The sequence below is a fragment of the Camelus bactrianus genome, chromosome 17, assembly GCF_048773025.1.
Source record: "Camelus bactrianus isolate YW-2024 breed Bactrian camel chromosome 17, ASM4877302v1, whole genome shotgun sequence".
NCBI lineage: Eukaryota > Metazoa > Chordata > Mammalia > Artiodactyla > Camelidae > Camelus > Camelus bactrianus.
Genome location: NC_133555.1, coordinates 12179055 through 12204570, shown reverse-complemented (window position 1 = coordinate 12204570; position 25516 = coordinate 12179055).

Below are 25516 nucleotides of genomic sequence, written 5' to 3'. Positions count from 1 at the left end.
AACAAAACGGTTGTCTGTCACTACATGATCAGCTTATTATTCAAATCTCTCTCTCTGAATAAAATCAGATTACCTGGAGTCATCAACGAAAAATCTATAAATTTTTGCAGCTGTGCCTCCTTGATCATTCAGCACTTGATCCTCACCTATGCAAATAATGCCATGCCAGGCCTTAGAATCCTCCTTGAACTTATAAGGAATTTAAGGACCTCCAGCTAAATTCACGAATGACTCACAGTCAGTTGTAATATGCTGGTAACTCAGCATGTTCATATTCAGATAACTGGGTTTTGCTCTCACTCCTGAGTCCAAACCTACAGTCTATCAGAGCTCCAAAAAATGAGTCATTTTGATGCTTCTCTTATTCATGAGTTGCAGTTTGGCTAACTTGCCTAGAAAAAAAAAATTGTTTGGGTTTTGGCTTTTTTGTTTGTTTGTTTGTTTTATTTTCTGAGAACTGTGCCCAGTCGTGGTAATTTTCAGCTTAACCATAGGAATGACTTCTTCCATTCAACCCCCAAGCCTGTGACCTGTGGGTGAACATCTCAGAGGCCAAGTTCTACCTCGTAGACTTTCTGTCTGGCCTTGGCAGAGTAGGTGATTTAAACTCATCACATCACTGAAAGCAAATTTTAAAACTATAAATGTAGAATGACTCTTTGCAGGCATTGAACAACAAGAAATGCAATATTATAAATTCTTGTTTAAAAAAAAAAAGAACTAGTTTATCTGACTTGAACTCATATTTCCTTATCACACAATTACTGTCCCTACGTCATGGTGACTTGCTGAGAAACCTGTTTCGTCTCTTACTGGCTTCCTGGTGTGGCAGATGTGCCTGCCTCGACTACCTGTACTCTGTGTGCCCGTCATGATTTAGTAAAAAACTTCCTATAACCCGTACCTGGGTTTATCCCCAAGCCTAGGCTACCTTGAGCAGTAGCCTGGCTGGTGATAAGAATCCATAAGGGGTGCATATTAAATATAGAGCTTGCCTCTAACAATTCATATTCTGTAGGTCTCAGGTGCAGCCAGTACTTTTTTTTTTTCCTATTAAATGCTCCAGGTTATTCTTTTCTTCAGCCAAATTTGGAAGCAGTGCCCTAGGTGGTATGATTAATTACCATATCCTGACTTGTCCCACTTCTTCACCTCGTTTTCTGACTAGGTCTACTAGGCATCCTACTTATTTTCAAGGCTGAAAGTTTAAAAAAGAGGTCAGAGAAAACACTGAAGACAAATTTGTTGATGTTAAAAGTTAAGGGAAATTGTTCTATTAAAGGATTGATGTGGTTTTTCACCTTCGACGGAGAAAGAGCAATGATATGAAGAAGTAGGCCTCCCTGCTGTTTTCATTGTTAAAAAAGAGAAAAGTAATACAGAGTCACTTTGTTGGCTAAGCCTATTATCAAATATCTAATGTGTGCAGTCTTCTCAGATTTGGAGACTACAATATTACCACCATTATACCTACACCTACATAATGGTGTTAGGTGCTAGCAGAGGGCCCTGTAATGTCTGTGATGATGTTCTCAAGACTTTTCAAGTGTCTAATTTTTACCTCTCCATTTTCATGTAGACGTGAAGGTGGAAAAGGAAAAATGTAGGTAAAAATAAACCATGTTGGTAACATTTGTTAAGGACACACCTTATTTATTCACTTGACAAACATTTATTGACCATGTTATGTGCAAGGCACCGTATGAGGCTGTGGTTTCACACATAGTAAATAAGAAAAAGCATAACGGCCTCCTTACTAGGATCCCTAGTAAAAATTATGCTCTCATATAGAAGAGAGCTTTTTAAAAGTTTACTTAATTTTTTTATGTCAATGTGATGACTTATTCTAAGGAGAAGTTCAAGATATAATGGTAAGATATTTAATGGAAGGAAGGGGAGTGATTGAGGAGTCAAAGTTCCTAACTGATCGTTGCAACATATATTTTACCTCTAATTTTTACTTTTTTATCTCAAATAAATGATTCTACTTTGTCATGAAAGGGAACTTTTTAAAATGGGTTTGTAGTGACATATTATGATTTGATTCTCTCAGGGACAGGGCAGTTAATGCACAAGGACAACTTCCAAATCCAAAATACTTTGTGTCACCCAGATTCTGCTGTAACTGTAGCAGAGCCAGCTCTTCTCTGCCTTCTGTTTTGAAACAAGTGCCCCACTGCAGTTGGCTTCATTGTAGGTAAATAACAGAAATAGATATGAAAAGTTTAAAAAGAGAGGATGAATATATCTAAGTAGGCGTAGGTGTGACTTCTTTTCATTTTTATTGGCTCTCTTCTTAGATACATGACTCTAGAGAAATCAGAAATAGCATAGTTGATCAGACAGCACCATTTTTATGTGAATTCAGGGAGATAAGTTACTATTTCTTTACATCTCCAACTAGACGCAGTGCCTCTATAAAAGCATATGTCTGGGAATAATATTCAGGAAGAAGTAAGGTATTTTAGTTAGTATTTTCTCATGTGCAATGGCCACTGGTTTCATATTATCAGGCTGTCTTGGGCTAGGTCATATATCACAACCAAGATATATGATTGTTTTTGATAATAATTAAGATTTTTTTTTAACTACCACTTTCATCAAAAGAAAGTTCATTCCAAAGACAATTTAGAGGACAGTGAGTTGAAAATTCCTTTCTTATCCTCTAAGGGGATAGAGTGATTCCAAGTGCTTACATAACTGGGCTGTTATGTTAATGCATTAATTTAGTTAGTAAATTTAGTTATTCACCAATTAAAGGCTGCTATGTTTCAGATATTGTCAGGAAATGTGAATACCACTGAGAATAAAACAAACTTAGCTCTCTGTCTTGATAAAATACACATTTCAGTCAGTGAGATAGATAATACTATACTAAAAAAAAGTGCATATATTATAAGAATGTGGGTGCATATTATAGAGGAGAAAGACAATTCAACATAGACACCATTGGAGAGGCCACATAGAAAGGAAGGGAAGGGAAGGGAAGGAAAGTTCTCTCATAAGTGGTGATACTTAAGTAAATATTTGAATAGTGAATAGAAGTCAGCCCTGTAAAAAGCAGGAGGAAAGTGTCCCATTTGCCAACACCATGAGACAGAAGACAGTGCCAGTGAAGAGGTTTGAGGCTTACTGTGTATTTGGAGTTTAGCCGGGGGGAGATGGCAAAAAGTCAAGCTGGGAAATAGCCAGGAGTCAGATCATTCAGTGCCTCTTGATTATCTATATCTACTGAAAATAAATTGTATAAAATCTTCCTAGCTATTGAGGATATGTAGAAGACAAAGTGAGAAAAGATTCTAGAGTGGTGGGTTTGTAAATAGCTAAGAAGCATGATACTAGGCGTTATCAGTTGGGCTTCAGAGAAGTAGCACCATGTAATGCTATGGGATGAAGGAGTTACTAAAAAGATTAGACCGTGGGCAATTGTGGAGACTGGTCAAGAGAGCTTTGCAGGGCTGTTATCTTTGTAGTTGGTGTTGAGCTCACAATGCGGGAGAGGAAGGACAAACAAGAATCTCTCACCCTAGTCTCACTGCCTCTACGTTTAATGATGTGAATAGTCCGTCAGGTGAGTGACCTTCAGCACGGAATAGCATGCATATCTGGCCCAGAACTCACAGAAACCAAAGGAGAAGAGACGGCAGGAGCCGGCTACTGCAGGTGTGGGTGCTGCCCTCCACCCACAGCGGGACTGGGTAAGTCAGGCCTCGTGTCCATGGGCTGCTCCAGCGGCCTGCGGCCTGCAGCCTGCACTGACCTGCACAGTGTAAACTAGCTGCTGCTCCACTTCCACTTCCTGGATTTCTCTCTTTTCAATCTGGAACCCACACAGGAAAGAAAATTTAGGGAATGTAGCTGTAGTTTAGTTAAACTGACACAGAGCAAAGCCATGGCACTAAGCGTAACAACAAGAACAAAAACGGATATGGATGTCACTTACAGTGATACAGCCAAATACTTCGGTAGTGGTGGTGGTTGTGTATGAGTTTGTGTGTTTGAAGGAGTTTGTTTTGATAAAAAGAGAACTATTCTCACATAGTCTTTGTTCTCTCGTGTTTTATTGGAAGGCGAATTCTCACATCCATGTGAACTTTTGTTCTGATACTCTATGTTGCTGTTTATAAGTTAAAAACTGACTTTTCTGAAGATTCCACTTTGAGCTACATACAGCTCTAGGAAATTGAAGTTAAAACTTTAAATGTAAGTTGTGGAAGTCTCTGTGTACAATCATAATTGCATGATATTCAAAAACACACAAAACTAGATCTCAAAAACTGGCATAGTTGGAGGAATCCATAGACCCAGTGGTTTTCAAATAGTATTTGTCGTCATAGATGAAAGGTCTTCTTTATAAGGAACATAAACATAAGGGGAAAGAAAAAGCCTAAGAGTAGCTCTGACTGATGGAAGGGCAGGAGATTGAATGGCACCTGTCCTTTCCCCTTCTGTAGCCCCTGAAAGGGCTCTAGCGAATAAACAGAATGAAATTATGGTATCTCTCAAGGCTGCCTCTGTTGCATTCTGTCTCTGTATGAAGCAAAATTCAGCACCTCTGCTGTCGCCTCAAGATATAGGTAACTACATACAGCACTTACACGGGAAGTGGACGTTTCATTGAAGATTCAGAGTGGAGAGAGGGAAGACTGTTAACCCTGCACACCAATGGCAACTGTGCATTAAAATGCTCTTTAAGGGGGAGGGGCAAGCGAGGGATGGGGAATTTTGACGTACAAACTACTATGTATAAAATACGTAAGCTGCAAGGATATGTTATACGAAACAGGGAATACAACCAATATTTTCTAATAACTTTAAAAGGAGAATAATCTATAAAAATATTGTATCACTATTTTGTACACCTGAAACTGGTATAATTAACTGTAATTTAATTTTTAAAAATTCACTTTAAACATTTTTCCTCCAGAGTTTCTCTGTCCCATTTTATCATTTCCAACATACCTCCTCTTAAAATTCCTTGTATTATCCTGGATAACAGCAACTATTATTAAGAACTTAGCTAAATAAAGACTTATAGTTTAAGCTATCCATCTAAATAATCATAGCAATTATTTACTGAGTTCTTAGTATCTTCCAGGCACTGCACTAATTGTTTTGCATGGCTTGTTTCTTTTTATTCTCAAAATACTTCCATTAAAATAGTTACTATTACTGTCTCCTTTTTTATAGACAGGGAAGCTGAGGCAAAGAAAGGTTAAGTACTTTGTGCAAGGTCCTTCAGGTAATAAGTGGTAGAGGCAAGATGCAAATCCCATGCTAACTCAGACTTCTTCCTAAGAAAGATAATTACCAAGAGATGTATTGTTATCAATCAGAGTTTTGGGAACTCTTATGCCCCACCCCAAATGCAAGAAGATGTTCAAAGTATACACCAGACAAAATCAGTCACCTCCTGGGGTTTAGGGAAGAAGGGAATCATAATATCTGTTGAAGAAATACAGTTATTTCCTGTGATGTTACAGCTGTTTGAAAATCACTAGCTTTTCTGATCTTCATTTTTAAAGTTAAAACTTTTCTTCAACGACCATTTATTAAACTGATTGACTGTATTTTCCAAAGATATTTGCAACATCTCCCATCCCACAAGCTGTCATTACAATGTGATTTTGATATTCCTTCCATAAAGGGATGGGGTTCATGTTTTATCGTCTTGAAACTAGGCGGGCTTGTGCGACTATGGTAAAAGTAATACTATGTGTCTTTCATGGCCAACTTCCACCTGGCCTTTGGGACACTCACTCTTGGAACTCAGCTGCCGTTCTGTGAAGAAACCCAAACTAGTCCACGTTAGAGAGGCCATATGTAGGTGTTCTGGTCAATAGTCGTGCTGACAGCCTCATCAACAGCCAGTAAGAGCAACCAGACATACGAGTTAAGATGCCTCTGGACAACTCCCGTCCTGAGTGTTCATTCAAGTCACCCAGCCTTTGAGACCACCCGGGTGAGACTTCGGGTGTGGAGAAATGCAGTACACGTTATGGCCTGTCCAAGCTCCTGACCCACGTGTGAGTGGGATGCCGTGAGTGTATTATGCTAAAAAGTGATGTTGGGGCGGCTTAACACACAACCATGGCAGCTGGAACCTACATGAGAAAAGAGGCTCAAGGAGGAAGTGAGGCTCTAACAAGTCCTAGAACACACACTCCGTGTGCTATCAGAAACATCCACTGAGTGTGACTGCAGCACAACAACAAAGCAGACGTCTTGATAGCACCCTGTCTGCTGCATTGCAGTACTTTCTCCAATTAGGCTTAAAAGCAATAAAAAATAAAAAGGGAGTTTTCACTATACCAGTTATTAAAATCCATGGTAACCAGGACTTTTAAAAAAACATATATGCTGCCAAAGTTCTTGAAAATAGTTTGCTCTCATGAATAAGTTAAATATTCTTCCAAATATTTAATTTATACTTTCAAAGTATTCCTTGACTTTTCGTTCCCACTCTGCATACCTCCTATATTGATTTCTTACTGAATATTCTGTATAGTCTGTCCCTCTTAGTCAAGAAGTTTTCTGCAGCTTTTCTTTCTGGCCTATGTAAGAAATAGGTATAGTGAATATACTTTTTCAAGCCTGGCATGCTTCTGGATAACACATTCTGCTATAACTCCCTATCCCCACTGAGAATCACTGCTTCATGGCACTGCTTCAGAAATCATTTTTTATATGTGTAAAAAGATAAATACTAGCTTACTCCCCATCCAAATTATGATGGTATTCTAATTAGTTGGGTCCAAATTAGCCATCTTTTATACTCTCCCAGATTCCCTGCCATCTTCTACTATTTCTGAACAAACATCAGTTGTGCAAATGTCTTGAGTAGTGTTGATCTAAACTGAAATGGGTCCAGCTTCCTTAATATCATCACCAACTGTCTTATTTATTAATTAATGATGCTGGGAATAATAAAGTCCTAGTGTTGTTAAACCAGGCAGAAAGCAGTGGGCGGGCAGCAGCAGCAGTCGCTCGGGCTTACCAGAGGCTCTCGCCACTAACAAGAAGGAGAAGGTGAACGTTCTCCACCAGGCACTGGAACACAGTCAGCAGGAACATAAAATAATTAAAAAATCATCACAACTGGGGGCAACGTCCCTGACTGAATTCTTTGGAGGGGAGATGCTCCTCAGGTTACTGAAATGGCCTTTCTTCATGTGAAGGCCAACATTTCCATCTACCAGTCATCTAATGAGGGAAATGCTGGCTGTGTTTGTTGAGAACACCGTTCAGAATTTGGGAATAAATGTAATTCACTGGACAAGCCACACAATAAGTAGGTTTTGCAGTCTGCTCTGTCAGCTTTATGATGCTGAAAGTAAAGGTAGAACAAAAAGAGTGAGGATTTGGGATAAAATTGAGTGAGTAATAAGAGAACAACAAAGCCATCCCTGTTGAAAAGAGCTTTTCCTCAAGAGTACTGAATGGCAGAGTTATTTTTTTTCCTCCTCTAGTCCAGGTGAACACAGTCTGAGGAGGCAGTCATTGCTTGAAATGATTGATGTTATTTCTTCGAGTTTGTCACCATTACCACAAGTATGATCTGGATTACTTTGTTTGCTCAGCTGCTCCTGGCCCTGTTCCTCTTGCCTCAAACCAAGCGAAATGAGAGGTGCATGGCTCATAGGATCCATCAACTGCCTGATGGAGCCCCACATTCAGGCTTCCCCCTCTTCTCCTCATCAATCTCCATTGTCCCGGCAAGAAGGTATCCGTCTACAACCGTGCGTGCCACCCTCCAGCTGTACAATGCAGCAGCGTTTTCTGAGGATGCTGACTTACTGTGATTAAAGATCTCTTTGTTCATTCAAGGAAAGGGCTGAAGGAAAGTTATGGAATGTAGGAGTGTAGCTGGCATTTTTTAGTGTCTGTTCTGTGAACAGCACAATGCCATTTCTTTACATAATCATTATTCTATCTAAATCTTGCAATAATTCTGTGATGTAGGTACCCTTTTTTTTCTATGTTACGGATAAAGAAATAGAGGCTCAGGAATGATAAATAATTTGTCAAAGGCTAATTAGGTTCTAGTAATTGAACTCTAAACTCCAAGAACACAGGCATCTTGCCAGTTTTTTTTCACCATTGTGTACCTAGGGTCTAACCTGGTACCTGGCACACAGTAGGCACTAATATTTGTTGAATGATTAATGGGTTAATAAATAAATGAACAAATGAAGTGGTAAAACATGCATTTGCACCCAGGGCTCTGATTCCAAAGCCCATGATAGAGCCGTGTGACTACGAAGTAAAGCAAAAGCAACAGTAACACAAACTACATAATTAACATAACATTGTGGAGTGGGATGGAAATAGATTTCATTTTGAGTTGACCTCACTGAATGAAGTTTCTGAGTTTTTCATCTTTTTGATGTGCAGAACAAGTACATGACTCATCAGTTATTGTTTTTATCTTTTGCTTTGTTGTTTTTCTATACGTGGTGCTGTTGCTTGATGTTAGACATCTGGGCAGAATAGTTGAGCTAATGTTGTAAGTAAAACACTTAAATTAAAACTTCAAATATCTCTTCAACTTATAATTAAATGTACCATATGGTCCTATTTTAGTGAAAGTTGAAGCCTAATTTAATGTTTTCCTTTTTCAGCAACAAATTTTATTGGCTTGTTCTCAATCATTTTTATGTCAAGAAAACAATTACAACCAAGGCAATATTTTGAAATTATTAGACAGAAACAGTCTCTTACCTGGGGTTAAAAATATTGGTTTTGCTCTGGATATATCATTATTTAAGTTCATCCACGAAGAAAAAAAAAGTTGCTTCGCTTAACAATTGTCATGTCACTGTGGGAAAAGTTCACACTTTTCTCCAGGTTTCATCATCCTACTTTCTATTTAATTTGAATACAATCTGAAACAAAATGCTGATTTTTGCACAATTTAACAGATATGGTTGAGCATTACTAGAGGTGTCTTAAAAAAAGTCCAGTAAGCAAGTTACAAGTCCAAGGCCAACTTTGATCAGTTGGAAAAGTTCATATGCTCTTGTCAGCTTTCCTAAATGAGGAGAACGGGTTGTGGAGAGTGTTAATATTTAAAGAGAAGAACATTTTAAAGAGGCAGTTCTAATTTTCTATCCACCTTGTTCTAGATCTGCAGATAGTTCAACAACTACAGTTGACTTAATTCTAAGCCATTTGACTAAAAAAAAAAAAATACAAATAAGTCATAGTTTGTAATCTGCAAATATATTTTATGTACAACTACTCCTCCAAACATTAGTCAGCAGCTAAGTAGGTGTATGTCAATATGCCTTACTGCCTAAACTCTACAGTTACTCATTTTTAAATGTTTGTTAGTCTCTCTCTGTTGGAAGAACTGTTATAGGTTTTCTATCAAAAAGGTAAATGACACAATCTCTGCCCTTCAGAAGCACGTAATCTAAGGCAAACACTTTCAAGGGTCTAAAAACCCCAGAAGAGAGAATGTAAATGAGGGGTAAAATGACTATATTGTCAGTTACAATAAGAAGACATTGTACACAGAGGAGGATTCATTTACAAGAGAAACTTAAACTTCTAATTAAAAGCTAGAATTTAGAGTGGTTAAATAATTTATCTTATACCCACAGTAGAACCCTAGGCATATGTGTGTGGGAAAAAAAAAAGAAGTGGGCCCAAATCCAGATGCTGACATAGGATAGTCACCAGAAGATAGTTGAAAAATGCAAGTTATATTCACCCAACAAATATTACAGGAGTGCTTGCTATGTACCAAGCACTCCTCTGAATTCTGGATATATCAAAGAGCCAGCAAAGTCCATGCTCTCATGGGACTTACATTCTGCTAGAATCCAATTTATGTAAAAAAATAAAAAGATTGCATATATACATATGAGTAAATCTATTCATATAACTGAGTAGTAAGTGCCCTGGAAGATACACACATAGCAAAGTGGTGGCCTCTGGACAGCAAAGTAGGAGTGAGGAGATGGTGATGGGGGGAACTTTGATGTTGTTTTTAGGTTGATGTGCTCTTTAAATATTCTAAAATAGGAGTGTATTCTTGTCTTCCTTGAGCTTGAAAATAAAACAGTAGAGAGAAAAGTAAAGCAAATAAATAAGTAGAGAGGAGGCATTTTGTAGATAAGGAAAAATTTAGACAAGAGTGGGTCAAGAGTAAACAATATATGGAACTTGCTACCACAGTGTGAGGGGTGGAATAGTCCCTCTGTAGTTAGGAAAGTCTGTCTCAGGGCTCATTCCTAAGTGATTTGAATGCTGCAGCATTGAGCAAGTGTAGTAGAAAGTGGTCTAGTTTATGAACCCGACCCAGGACATAGAGTGCTACGATGTACTCAGTGAGCAAAGTTCCAATTCACTGTTACTCTGTGTGTGGGAGAGCCTTATATAAATATCCAAAATATAACATGTTCCTAGTTGTCTTGTGTCAGAAGTCTTTGAACTGCTTCCTAAAATTCAAAGTTACTGTTTGGCCACCTTGCAAATCTGCCTTGACAAGAATCAAGGGTTTATATTTATTTCCTCTCTTAAACCCTAATAATAGATGCATTTTAAATTTCTGATAACTTTTGAGGGGATGCTTTAGAACTGTGAGATGAGCTTAACAGCATTTTTAATTGATTTTACAATAATAACCTGAATATAGTATATGGACAATTGGAAAACTGAAAAGAAAGCATTAGAAGGGCATTTAGGGATATTGGAAAATGCTCCACGCCCCCCCCCCCATGGCAGTTTAAATACTCATTGAATGTATTATCAAAACTGGTTGATACTTTATGCAAGGTTTGCCAAATTTTAAAACATTCTTTATTTCCTCTTTTGGTCTTTTCAGTTGTTCTGCCCTGTCCCCAGAATATAATGCAACTCTTTACTAGCAATGTGTTATTTGAATATGCAACTGTCCCCTGATATTTTGTATTCACAGTATCAGCTTCAGCAATTCAATTTCTCACCAGCCACACATAAAAAGGTGAGATAAGAGAATTAGACAGTCTGTTACGTGCTTTGTTAGTATGTGAGGCACAGATTATATGTCCACAATCAAAACAGACTGGAAAGTCACAGTAGTAGACTGGAGTGAAAGCCTCAAATATTCCATTAAAATACGTCTTGTGGTTCATTCGGCCAATTTGCTTTCTCTTTCCAGATCAGATTTCAGATCATTTACAAAAACCCTTCACACAGCACACTTTCTTCTAGCCACCAAAAACATTTCTCAATTTAGACATTTTCTTATAACAATACTTTTCCTGCCCAAACCTCCACGGTAGTTTCTCAAACAGTTTGAATCTTTTTTGTTGTCGTCCTGGTAGAGGAAGAGTTTTATAGCACGTGAAAAATAAAAAGTTGATGAAATTATTAAAAGGCCTTTTAAAATTTGATGGTGCAAAGCCTCAAGAAAAAAAAATCTCCTTAATAGTAAAAATATGTAACATTTACAAATATGTGAACTACCAAGACCAGACTACTGGTGAGAAAGTGACTATAAATCCTATTGAATGTATTTCCTAAGATGTGACAGAATTTCGATAGGACATTTTATTTCACTTGTTTTAAAAAATCAGAATATTAAACGACAGAGTTTCAACTGCTAAAATGTCTCAGTGGCATGACGAGACTGCTCTTATGTAAAATAGAATTTTAAAGCACTTTATCTTTGCATTATATAGCTAATATGCCTACTAATGAACAAAGTTACACAGAAAATGAAACTCGTTACATTGTCTTGATTGACTGGGTTACTGAGAGCAGTAGTAAATATTTGTTGCAAATTATAAAACAGACTGTCTTTGTTAAAAATTTCTCATGGACTAGTAGTGAATTAAACTAAACATCTGCATGTTGAATCCAGCTGAGAGATCAGACAGTTTTCTCAAAACCTGGGACCCCTGCTAAAATGAGAATATTCACTTTGGGCATTCACTGATTTAAACTGCCAGAGAACCTTTCACAATTGCTATTTCAGTTAAACAATAAAAATAGATATAAATATACAAAATAGAGCAAGTGTGTCAGGAGACTTAACAAGTGACCTGGGTTGAGCTATTTTCTTTCTCCACAATGTCTTCTGATATAATGTAATCACCAGGAAATAATTTTGTTTGTCAAGGGAAATTTGTGTGTAATTACATTTAAGTATCAGATAGTTTCATTTTTAGAGACACACAAAGATTATTTAATAATATATTTCCATACTTAATATGGATTAGCATGTCAAAAGGGCAGGCTTGCCGTACATTGACTTCTCAGGCACATTTTTAGTATCATTTTTTCAGTTAAGCAAACAAGTATCATAAACACTTTCTGTGTGTAACAAACACACCATCATAAAACGAGAAGAAGGAAGAATAGCCATAAATATGAATAAGACCTAGCACTGGTCTCAGCATAAAGAATGTTTTAAAAATAGGATAGTTCTAAGAAGAACCAGGATGGTTGCAAGCTCAATTCTTCTCATGAAACAGAATTTCAAAATGTAAATTCAATTTCCTTTAAGCTGTATGTATGCTCAACAATTGGGAAGAACCCTGCTAGTTCTGTAGCTTGTTTGCTAACTTTCTTGAAATGAAGACATTGTAGAAGCACATCTGTGCTCTCTCTTTAGTCTCTGCAGTGCTTCCCATGATAAATGGAGTAAAAGTACTAATGCAGAGACAGGGATTATTGCAACACATATTTATTGAGCACCTACTGTGTTCCAGGAACATGATGTTCAGTTTCAGTTAAGTCGTTTGCAACCTGGAATATCTCTACCACTAATTAACTGTTTGAAATTAAAAATAAATCAGCACACACAGGATATCCTGTTGTTGCTAGTTTCATTCTCTTCAAATTAATGAATATTTGAATATAGCCAGATATCACTGAAATAATAAATTCTAGATCTTATGCTGTTGCAAATTACATCATTTGACAAACCAGTCTTTGGGGGAGATGTGAATTAGATGAAGCTGAGAAATGCATCTGTTTGCAGTAGGAGGCTCAAGATTATTTGAATATATTATTGATATTGTTTCTGATCAAATGGTTGTGATGATTACATCGAGCAGTTGGAATTGTTCCAGTGGTGTTATCTTGTAAACTTCACTGTGTCCAAATTTAGTTACTCTCCAGTATTTCCTTTAATATACTATAATGCATCTTTTCCTCTTTTTCAGCAGCTATGTTTTGTCCCAGTGTGAATATGATCTAAGGATCAATTTTATTAATCTAGCCGCATTCCCATTTTAACTACCTAATTAAATCATCGTGAAGTGTACTATTTTCCTCTGAGAATAAGATCCACTTCCTTAGCCTTTCTCCTCAACACACTAAATCTCTGGAATAGTCTTTTTCATGGTATACCCTACACTGTATATTTTCTGAATCTATTTTCTTTTCCTTAAGGAATTCCATAATGACCAACCCAATACTTCCCCTAGGTGAGATTAAATTGATAGCAATGTCCTGAATTTGATTTATTATCTATTTTGCAAGAAACACAACCAAGAATTCGCCTTTCTTTATTCCTGCCACCTCATGCTACATTGCATCCTTTGGAAATTTCCCCACAATTTGGTTTTAGAATACCTTTTTTCATGTGCTATACCTTTTTTCATGTGCTAACTTTCCAGGTAAATATCTTACTCTAAGTCTGTTTACACTGTTATAAATATGTTTGTTGCTTCTTGGTCCAGTAACCAAGTGATACAAATTTATGGCTCCCTTGAAGCCACCATTTCTCATTAAGGAAAAAGAATAACCTAAGCAAAATTAGAAGACAGTATAGAAACCAAGGCGTAGTTTCATTCCTGATAGAGTGACCAAGTTTGTTCTTTTTTAAGACTATTTAATTATTAAGCTTTCTTTTCATAAACCTAATCACTGACTTCATTTAAAAGTAAATAACAAGAACAACAATAAAAATCAGTCATTTCAGGACGAAAACAGAAACAAACCAGTAATAACAATATATGTAAATTTAGTAAAATTTTTTTGTACCACATATTTATCAACAGTAATTTGTATCTATTGGTCTAGAACAAGGTCATCTGATAGAATTATTTCAATGATGAAAATGTTCTTTGTCTGCACCGGTCATTATGGTGACTACGGCTCATATGTGGCTACCAAGCAATTGAAATGTGGCTTGTGTACATGTGGAACACAATTTTAATTAATTTAAATTTAAATGACCACATGTGGCTAGTGACTCACTATATTGGAGAGCATAGGTCTAGAACATGAATATAATGGATAATTCTGAAATCATTATTCAAATTATAGTTTTGAGGGAGATTTTTGTCTTTTAAATAAAATTCTTTTTTCTTTTTTCTGTTGGGGGGAGAGGTAATTTGCGTTTGTTTGTTTGTTTGTTTATTTAATGGAGGTACTGAGGATTGAACCCAGGACCTCGTGCATGCTGAGCATATGCTTTACCAGTGAGCTATATATTCCCCCACTACATAAAATTCTCTTAATCGTTCTTTAATATAGTAACAATAATCCCTTTACCTTAAACATTTATGTGTCTTAAAAAGGGCAAATGCTTAAACATTTATAATAACAGAATTTTACTCTTACCATTAAATTCTCACAACACTAAGGTAAGTATTCCTCTAAGATACAGATAAGGAGACTAAGGCTTAGAAAAGTATTTTTTTCTAAAATCATACAGCTTTAATATAGCAGGACTTCCTCGGAATCCATGTTTCTGATTCCAAGTTGTAAGATCTTAGCTCTAATGTGTAATTGTACTGCCTGCTATTTTCCAGACTTTGCTTTGTAGACAATCAACAGAACTGAAAAAAGAAATTTTAATTTCCCCCGACACTCAGGTGAGGTAACATGTAAATACTAGCTACAGCTGTTTTACAGCAAGCCAATCCAAAGGTCTAAATCTAAATAAACACACAGATTCAAAGTCTAAATACATACATGCAGCTAGCTGTGAAGTCTAAAAAAATAAGTATTTTTAAAAACTTCATTCCTTTAACAAAAACCTTCTTTGTAGAAAACACTTAAATCTGCTCACTTTTAAAAGATTTTGAAACATCTTTTAAGTGCATTCATGAGCTGGCAAGAAAGTAAGGAAAATCCCCCACCACTCAAACGCACAAGAGTGCAAATCAGCAGGCATGGAAGGAGGGCAGCTGTGCTAGTCACATATGCTAATCTGTAATGGTCCAGAGCTTTGCTGCTCAAAATGTGGTCTACAGAGCAGCAGCTTCCACGTCCTCTGACAGCATGACACAAATAAAAAAATCTCAGATCCTACTGAGACCCACAGAATCAGAATCTGCATTTTTCACAAGAACCCTTGGGAGTTTGATACGCTTTCCTGTTTGGAATGTACACTTTTGGAATGACTGCTTTTAGACTGCCTCAAAATGGTCACTGTACATATAGCCTAGAGTCCTTGGAAGGTGCAAAATAGGGTCAGGTATTCAAGCTGAAGACTAGAAACCCCAAAAGGCCAAATGCACAGTGAAAGGATGAGCCAGGAAATGCTCACCATTTAAAGAGAAATGTTAGGGGGAAAATGCTCATTTTAGCCCTAGGTAAGGTCTTGGAGAATGGGGAGCCTTTCCTGAAATTTTGCAACCCAAATAAAGTCCTGATGAGCCAGAATTAATATCATCCGATGTAGTCTAAAAAATCCCGAGCAGAGAAATCAGATGAAAGGGTTATAGGTTGTCGGTGCCTAGAAGACACTGGCATAATGGAGCAATACACTTTATTTTATTTTTATTGATGTATAATAGACTTACAATATTATGTTAGTTTCAGATGTACAGCATAGTGATTTGATATTTTTATATATTACAAAATGTTCACCATGGTAAGTCTAGTTACCAGCTATCACTGTAACAGTGTTACTGAAATCTTATTGACTGTGTTCCCTCTGCTGTGAATTACACACCCAGGAATTTGAATCATTTATTTGACTCCTGGAAGCTTGTAGGTTGTTAATCTTCCCCACCTATTTCCTTCATCCCTTCACCTTCCTACCCTCTGGCAACAGCCAGTTTGTTCTCTGTATCTGAGTCTGTTTCAGTTTTGTTTTATCTGTTCCTGTGTGTTTTGGTTTTTTTAGATTCCACATATAGGGAGAACAATGCAGTATTTGTTTTCTCTGTCTGAGTTATTTCACTTAGCATAATACCCTCCAGGTCCATCTACATTATCAGAAATTTTGGCAAAGTTTTATTCTTCTTATGACTGAGTAGCATTCCATTTTAAACATACCCCATTTTCTTTATCCACTCATCTGTCAATGGGCACATGATTGCTACCATATCTTGGCTAGCGTTAATAATGCTGCAATGAACATAGGGTACATATATCTTTTTGAATTAGCGTTTATATTTTCTTTGGAAAAATTACCCAGAAGTAGAATTGCTGGACAATATGGTAGTTCTGTTTTTAATTTTTTGAGGAAATTCCATACTCTTGTTCCACAGTGGTTGTACCAAATTATATTTCCACCAGCAGTGCCCGAGGGTACTCTTTCTCCACATCTTCACCAACACTTACTTGTTCTTTTTGATAATAGCAGACCTGACAGGTGTGAGGTAGTATCTCTGTGGTTTTGAGTTGCATTTGCCTGATGACTAGTGATGTTGAGCACTTTTTCATATGTTTGTTGGCCATCTGTGTGTCCTCCTTGGAAAAATATCTATTCAGGTCCTCTGTCCATTTTTCAATCATATTGTTTGTTTTTGATACTGAGTTGTATGAATTCTTTGTACATTTTGGTTATTAATCCCTTATATATCTAGTCTACAATACCTTCTCCCATTCAGTATGCTGCCTTTTTGTTACGTTAATAAGTTCCTTCACTTTATAAAGGCTTTTTTAGTTTGAGTAGTCCCAGTGTTTATTTTTGCTTTTGTTTCCTTTGCCTGAGGAGAAATACACAAAAAAATATTGCTACAGCCAATGTCAAAGAATGTACTGAACTATGATTTCTTTCTGTTTTGTTCTAGGAGTCTTATGGTTTTAGCTATTACATTTATCTTTAATTTGGTTTAAGTTTACTTATGCATATAGGATAAGAAAGTAGTTCAGTTTGATTATTTTGCATGTAGCTGTCCAGTTTTCCCAACACCACTTATTGAAGAGGCTATCTTCCCCCATTGTAAATACTTACGTCCTTTGTCGTAGATTATTGATCCTATAAACATGGGTTTATTTCTGAGCTTTCTATTCTGTTCCACTGATCTATGTGTCTGGTTTCTTTGCCAGCACCACCCTGTTTTGAAACTGTAGCATGGTGGTTTGAAATTAGGGCTCATATGCCTCTTGCTTTGTTCTTCTTTCTAGGGTTGTTTTGGCTATTCAGGGTTTGTGGTTCCATACAAATTTTAGAACTACTTTTTCTAGTTCTGTGAAAAATGTCATTGGTGTTTTGATAGGAATTGCGTTGAATCTTTAGATTGCCTTGAGAAGTATGACCATTTTAACACTATTAATTTTTCCAGTCCATGAGCACAGTATATCTTTCCATTTGTTTGTGTTGTCTTCAATTCTTTTCATCAATGTCTTACAGTTTTCATAGTACAGGTCTTTGACCTCTTTGGTTAGATTTATTCCTAGGTGTTTTATTCTTTTTTGATGCAATTGTAAATGGGATTTTTTTTTCTAATTTCTTTTTCTGATTGGTTGTTGTTAGTGTTTACAAACTCAACAGATTTCTGTATATTAATTTTGCATCCTGCCACTTTACTGAATTCATGTATTAGTTCTAATTGTTTATTGGTGGCATATTTAGAATTTTCTATACTATAGTGACAGTTTTACTTCTTTCTTTCCAAATTAGATTCCTTTTGTTTCTTTTTCTTGTGTGATTGCAATGGTTGGGAACTTCAATACTATGTTGAATAGAAGTCGTGATAGTGGATCCTTGTCTAGTTCCTGATCTCAGAGGAAATGCTTTCAGCTTTTCACCATTGAGTATGATGTTGGCTGTTGGTTTTGTCACATATGGCCTTCATTATGTTAAGGTATGTTCCCTCAATACTCACTTTGTTGAGAGTTTTTATCATAAATAAATGTTGAATTTTATCAAATACTTTTTCTGCATTTATTGAGATGATCATATGGATTTCATCCTTCATTTTATTAGTGTGGTGCATCACATTGATTGATTCATGGATATTGAACCATCATTCCATCCTTGAGATAAATCCCAGTTAATCATGATCCTTTTAATGTATTGTTGAATTTTGTTTGCAAATATTTGTTGAGGATGTTTGTGTCTGTGTTCATCAGGGATATTGACCTGTAATTTTCTTTTTTTGGGGTCTCATTGTCTGTTTTTGATATCAGAGTGATGCTAGCCTCTCAGGATGAGTTTGGAAGCATTCCTTCCTCTTCAGTTTTATGTAGTAAATTTTTCTCTTTCATTTCTGACTATATTTGGGTCCTGTCTCTTTTTTTTTTCCTTGATAAGTCTGACTAAAGATTTGTTAATTTTGTTTATATTTCCAATCAGCTCTTAATCTTATTGATCTTTTCTATTGTTTCTTTAGTCTTTATTTCATTATTTTTCCACTCTGATATTTATTATTTCCTTACTTCTGCTAACTTTGGGCTTGATTTGTTTCCTTTTTCTAGCTTCTTAGATGTAAGGTTAGATTGTTTATTTGAGAGTTTTCTTATTTCCTGAGGTAGATTGTATCACTATAAACTTCCCTCTTAGAACTGCTGTTGTTGCATCTCATAGATTTTGGAATGTTGTGTTTCCATTTTCATTTGTCTCCTGGTATTTTTTATTTCCTCTGTGATTTCTTCAGAGACCTATTGGTTGTTTAGGAGCATATTACTTAGCTTCCAAGTGTGTGTGTTTTGGGTTTTTTTTTTTCAGTTTCTGTTTTCTTGTAGTTGATGTCCCTATATGGACTGCATGAGCCCTTTTAATGTGGTTGAGCCACCTACTGTGGGCATACTAGTGGTTGGAACTGGCCCCCAGCCCGGTTGGCTGCTAGGTTCTGCCTGATTTGCTGGCTATACATCCACTGGTGGACATGGCCCAGTAGATCCCAGGGCTGGTGCCAACCTATTGGTGGGTGGATACACCTCAAGCACCAATAGGCTTAGAGAAAGCACTCCAGAATGGCACCTGCCAGAACCAGTGTCCTCATGGTAGAATGAGTTACCAAAAATGACTAATGTTTATATTCCCCAGGGGGAATCCCAATTTTCTCTTGCCTCTCCAAGATCATCATGTGGGTCTGACCCAGGATCCTTTCAAATTACTGCCTCTGCACTGGGACCAAGAACATGTGAGATTTTTCATGCATTCTTTAAGAGAGGAGTCTGTATTTCCTACAGCCCTTGGTCTCTCCTGTATGTAAGCCCCACTGGCCTTCAAAGCCAGACATTCTGGGTCTTATCTTCCCAGGGCAGGACGCTTGGGCTGGGGAGCCCAAAGTGGGGCTGGAACCCCTCACTCCTTGGGGAAAATCTCTGCAATTGCGATTATCCTCCCATTTGTGGGTCACTTACCTGGGAGTGAAGGTCTTGATTATACCGCTTCTCTGCCCCTCCTGCCAATTTTCTTAAGGTTTCTTCTTTATATCGTTAGTTGTAGAAAATCTCTCTTGCTAATCTTTAGATTATTCTCATAGATATTTGCTCTGTAATTAGTTGTAATTTTGGTGAGCCCATGTTAGGAGATGAGTTCAGGGTCTTCCTACTCTAACTTCTTGGCCACACCTCTGGAGCAATACACTTCAAATTCAGCTATAAAACACTTTCCAAACATAAAGTTCCCATTGAATATGTGCTCACAATGTTTTTTAAAATTAAAAATAAAATTCACTAGCAAGAATCAGCAAAGGAGTACAATGGAATTACACCTACTCACACTACAGGCATTGAATTATTAAATACATAATGTAAGAAACATATTTAAGATGTTTTAGAAAAAGAAAAATGTAATTAAAATCAAAACATTATTTAAAACAGCAACAACAACAGAATATACCCAGCCTACTAATATTTTTTTAATTCCCAGAAAATTTAAGGAGAAAATTATGAAAATTTTTCTTTAAAAAATTAAAAAGAACCATAAAAATTGACACATAATGTCTTCACTGATTTTAATACTCAATATTCCTAAATTAAACTACATATCAAGGCAATACCAGTTAAAATCACAATAATTTTTTTTTCATGAAACAGTTGGAAAATTTACATAAAAGGGTAAAGGGACAAAAATAGACAAGATAATTTTGAAGAAAAGATACACAGTACAGATACTTGCCAATCAAATTAAGACCTACTGTAAAGCTATAATAATTAACATATGTGGTGTTCTTGCAGGGAAAGACAAATTGACCAACTGAGAAAAAGAATCCAGAATTAGATCAATGAAAATTTAGAAACTTGACAAAATGACAAGGATGATGTTGCAGATTAAAGGGAAAAGATGGTCCTTAGGGGTAAAAAAGTGTGTGCAGGGGACACAAATTAGATTCCTACCTCAATTATACACAAAATCAGTTTCAGATAGCTTACATTTCTTAGATATAAAAGACCAACTATAAAATGCTCAGGACAAAAATGAAGAAAAGATTTATGACTTTGGACTAGGGAAATATTTATTGAGTGGTACAAAAAACAATAAATATTAAGGATGAATTTGAAAATTATTTACTTCACTAAAAGTAAGAAATTCTGTTCATCAGAAAACTACCACGAATTCAAAAACTGGGAGAAGATATTTACAACACATCTAAGCAGCAGAGGATGGTAATCAGGATGTACAAAAAACTACAGGTCAGTGACAAAAATACAACCAAGTAGAATAACAGGGAAATGCTACCATCAGAGATGGAAGACACGAAGGAAGAGATCCATGAATAAGGGGTGAACATATGAAAGAAAGCATACCTAAGCTCAGTTATAATCATGGAAATGCAAAGTAAGCCCATTGTGAGATTTCACTTTACACTCACTATTGGTAGGGATGGAGAACCCTGTCAGTAGAAAATGTGGAAAAAGATAGTTATCAATAGCAAGTATTTCTAGAGGCAGCATAAATTAGTACAACCACATTGTAGAAAAAACTGGCTTTAAATCATGATGTTGAATATTCACATTTCTCTCAGCAATTTCACTCATAGGTGTATGTACACCCAAGAGAAACTTAAGCTCCTGTGTAGTTTTTCATACCATCAGGTATTTCATTAGAGATTATTGTAGGAATTGTGGGAATTTATTGAGTCACTAGGTAAAAAAAAGCATCAAAGGTTTTGTCTTGAAATGATAATGTCTAAGAAAGCCAAAATTTTGTGATACGTTTAAGTAGGTTGGTGTGTTTGGGAAAAATAGTCTAGTCTACTGCACAGAGAAGGGACATAATTATTTACTCTTCACCATAGGACACTATGTCCTGCTACTAGATAAACATCAAGCTAAAGTTTCTGGAGCAGTCAGTCTACTGCAATTCAACTTTTAAATAAGAATAAAAAAGTACATGACATTATGCTAAAGTAAGTTATCCCAGAAAATACACATGCCAAGGAGAAGGAGTGGGTTAAGACACTAGGAGAAAAAAGGGAAATTAGAAGGTTTGTGATGCTGGCAGTGACCCCAGAGATCTTACAGCAGCCAATGAACAAGCCAGCCAAAGTTTAATTTTACTTACTGGGACAACAAAATGATTATCATAGGCACAGAGAGGAGGTAAGCGGGAGAACAGATGGAGAACAATGCCTGCTACACGTACGTCTTGAAATGAAGAGAGGTGAGGAAGTACAAGTACTGTGCATCATTCCTGACCCATCCAAAGCAGTAAGCCACGTGCCTGGGTTTTTTCCTGCTTCTCACCCTTACTTTATACAAGAAACCAAAAATACTCTTTTAGTTAAGAAGCTTGAAATTTCTAGTTTCACTAGACTGAGGAGTTCTAAGAAGAGAGGCTGACACACCCCGTTACTATGTTCAAAATATTGTGACCTAACTTCCAAATATAATGTAACTAATTTAAATGTAAAATTATTTGTAGCTAAAGTGTATACATATTAAAAATTTTAAAGATGCATGAGAAGAATGTAGAGTACTTTTAAGATAGTGGTTACTCTGAGGCTTTTGCAAGAGATGATAGAAATGTAACATTTAGGGTACATACACACATGCATACATATGAAGAAAGGGAGGAAGGAGGGAGGAAGGGGAAAGTGAAAGGAGAGAGTTAATGGAAGGGGAGGAAAAACATAAAGGATAAAGTATCTACTACAAGAAAATAAAACTTCAAGTGGAGGCTGAGGGATATTTTATAGTGACCTGACTCTTAGAACTCATAACAGCTTTCAATTATAGTTATGTTCCTTGGCTTCCTAGTAATCAAAACTGATGAACCTTCAGTGAGTTTTTGTAATCAATGTAATATAAAGATTAATGGAAGGCAATCTTACCTGGAGGACTGAATGGCTTAAATATGTATTCATCCTCTCTAAAGTCCCCCTAATTTCATTCCTTCCTCCCTAAATAATTCAACAATATTGGTTTATTTTTTAGTATAAAGAGTTTATTGCCTTTGTCAATAATGTGCCCCCGCTCTTAAAAACATGATAAAATGACCAAATTAAACAATGTTGAGAAGGCTTTTTTTTTTTTGAGAAAGCTTTTTAACTGTCATATGAATATATGAGAACTTTTCAATATTAGTAGGATCCAAAATAATGAAAATACTTTGCATGTTTCTAAAAAATACCATGAGCATTGCGATTTGAGGTTCATCCCTGTTAATTTATAATTAATATATCTTTCTCCATATCTTCAATTTTAAAGATAATCAAATAATTTAAATGTAGTAAATGAAAAGGCCTTGACCTTTACACATTGGCTTGTAATATTTACTTATCAGGATACTTCCTTCCTTTTTTAATTTTCCAGATGTTTCGTATGATTCAAGGTCTATCTCAAGCCCCACAACTCAGATTAAAATGATTTTTCTGTTGTCTGAACTCTTATTAATATGCACAGTATCTGTTAGCATTTGGTCTTATGCATATACAGCACATCCTTTCTACTGTTATCTTTATTATATAGTTCTGGTGGATTTTAGTTTTAGTGTTCATACCTCATCTTCCTCAATAGATATGATTTTAAAATGCACAGTCCTCTTAATTGGCTCTGAACTGAAACAAAAGATAGAAGTTCTTCCCTTAATTCTTACAGGTAAATGACATATGATTCCATTGACTTTCGCACAATAGAACTAAGGGGTTCTTACCATTATCCTAATAAATGTGCTATTAAATGTAATTAAGATTTGGTATTCTTAAGCTAAATTTGACATATTATTAGAGTTTATTGAAGTCTCTAATTAGGTATTCTGCTAAGAACTTTGGCTGCCCCATAGTGTGTGGCAACATTCTGAACAAGAAAAGTTGGAATTCCAGCAATTCTGAAATAAACTTTATTATCCTTATGCTATTAATGTTGTCTTGAGTTAGTTGATGTTTTCATTTTCTGCTATTCTTCACTTTTCATTATATATCAAGTTATAAATACATCATTATCAATTCAGTTATGATATTTTAGATTAATCCTATGACTCATATATTAGCATTAATAGGACTTTGCCAGATTACTCCCCAATAGCTATACTTTAAAACATATAATACATTACAATTAAAAATAGAATTTATTAAACACAGTTTCTGGAAGAGGGGTACATGTAATGTCATCCTTGTTCCAAAATTTTTATTGGATAGAGAACTTTGTTGTATATTCTGTGAAGTTGTGCTGTTTTATTATCTTGCAATATACTATAAAGTTGAACATAATAAAAATACTGGCCTGTATTTATCTTTATAGGCTTAATTTATATTCAAAATGTGTAAGCACACATTCTTCTCTCGTTGGGATATAAAAGAAGATTTCTATTTGTTGCTAGCAACAAATTTTCAACTTATTTTTTTCTTCTCCAGTTCTTTGCTACCCATGAACCTAGTTTTCACTGAAAAACTCCCAAGATCTTTTGCTCTGAGGTGGAAATGACCAAAGATTTTTTTTAGAGTCCTGCATTTTAAATGCCAAGAAGGAATGATACTACAGGACAAGGACTAAGCTCAAGGTGTTTTCTTCATAATATCTAAAACCATACCATGACATATTAGGCGCTCCATAAATTTGCACTGGTGATTCAGCTTGATCCCAAGTATAGGAACAATACCTGCCCATACATTGCTGTTATTTCTGAAGTAGGTCTGTATTTGAAGGACTTCGAATCAAATGTAATTGCTCAGAGTTACCCAGTGCACTTGTTGCACAGTAAAATTGTAAATTTTGATAGACTTGTTTGGTTAGGTCAAGTGTGGCAAATGATAAAGTGGTTTAATTTTCTCCACAGAAATGAGAAATGATTGTTTAGATCATCCTCATTTTCTTTGTGCAGATTATTGATATATATTCTAAATTTATATTACATGTATATTCCAAGGGATCTAAGGTGGAATCTTCTACAAAAAAAGGGGGGGAAAGCCTTATATTCAAAACGTAAGATCCTTTGTTTTATACATATCAAAGCCATAGATCTACTTAGGAGTTGTAGTAAAAGAAAAGTGATTCGTATGTTTATTCACTGACAAAATTGATATCAGAAACATTTTAAATATTGCAGGTTAGTCCCAATCTTCATTTTAAAGTGAAGTGAGTGAAGGTGCAGCACCCCATGGAAAAGGGTATCTTTACCCTGGTGTATTTCACCAGTTAATGTTAATTGGGTTCATTAAACCACTGCAGTGCGTCTCAAAATCTGCCATGCTTCTGCATCACCTGGGCAGCGTGCTAATAGAGCTTCCTGACCCAAATCCCAGAAATTCAAAGGCATTGGGTATAGCTCCAAAGTGATGCTGATGCTGCTGGTCAAAGGGCCACAACAAAGTAACATTTAAAGTTCACTGACCTGTAAGATGTCACAAATTACAGATGTTATGTAAGAAAACCTGCCTTGGCCATGAGGAATGTGGTGATTAGATGATTATTAATTAATAGGGATGGCTGTTATCAAAGATACTATTTTTGTGTAACCCAAAAGCAAGAGATGACCATTTATAGGTGCATGAAATAAGGACAGAAATACAATAGTCCAGTTCTCATTTTAGAATTTGATGTTACTAAAATTAACTTGTTTACCCACGTGTTATTAAGCATTTAATAACTGCAATAGCTATTTAGAGGTGGAATGTGTATATTTCCCAGGATGGTATAAACTAGAGAGAGAAGTGGAGAGTCAGATAAATTTGGATAGATTTCAGAAACAGTTCTGGTAAATGTGCTGCTTTTTAGAATTTGACAATGCAATTTCTCAAGGAAAAAGAAAAAAAGAAGAAAAAAATCTGAGTATTAAACTGTTGTCCCTGGCATCTATTTCACATTTTTTCCTGGAAAATGGCACCAATAGCAGTTCCCCCTATATTACATTAGGGCTTTGTTTTAGTATCTGTAGACAGAAGGAAAGAGTGCCACCTACTGAATAAGCTGAACGCTTACTTCAGCATAGTGGGCTAATCTTGGCTGC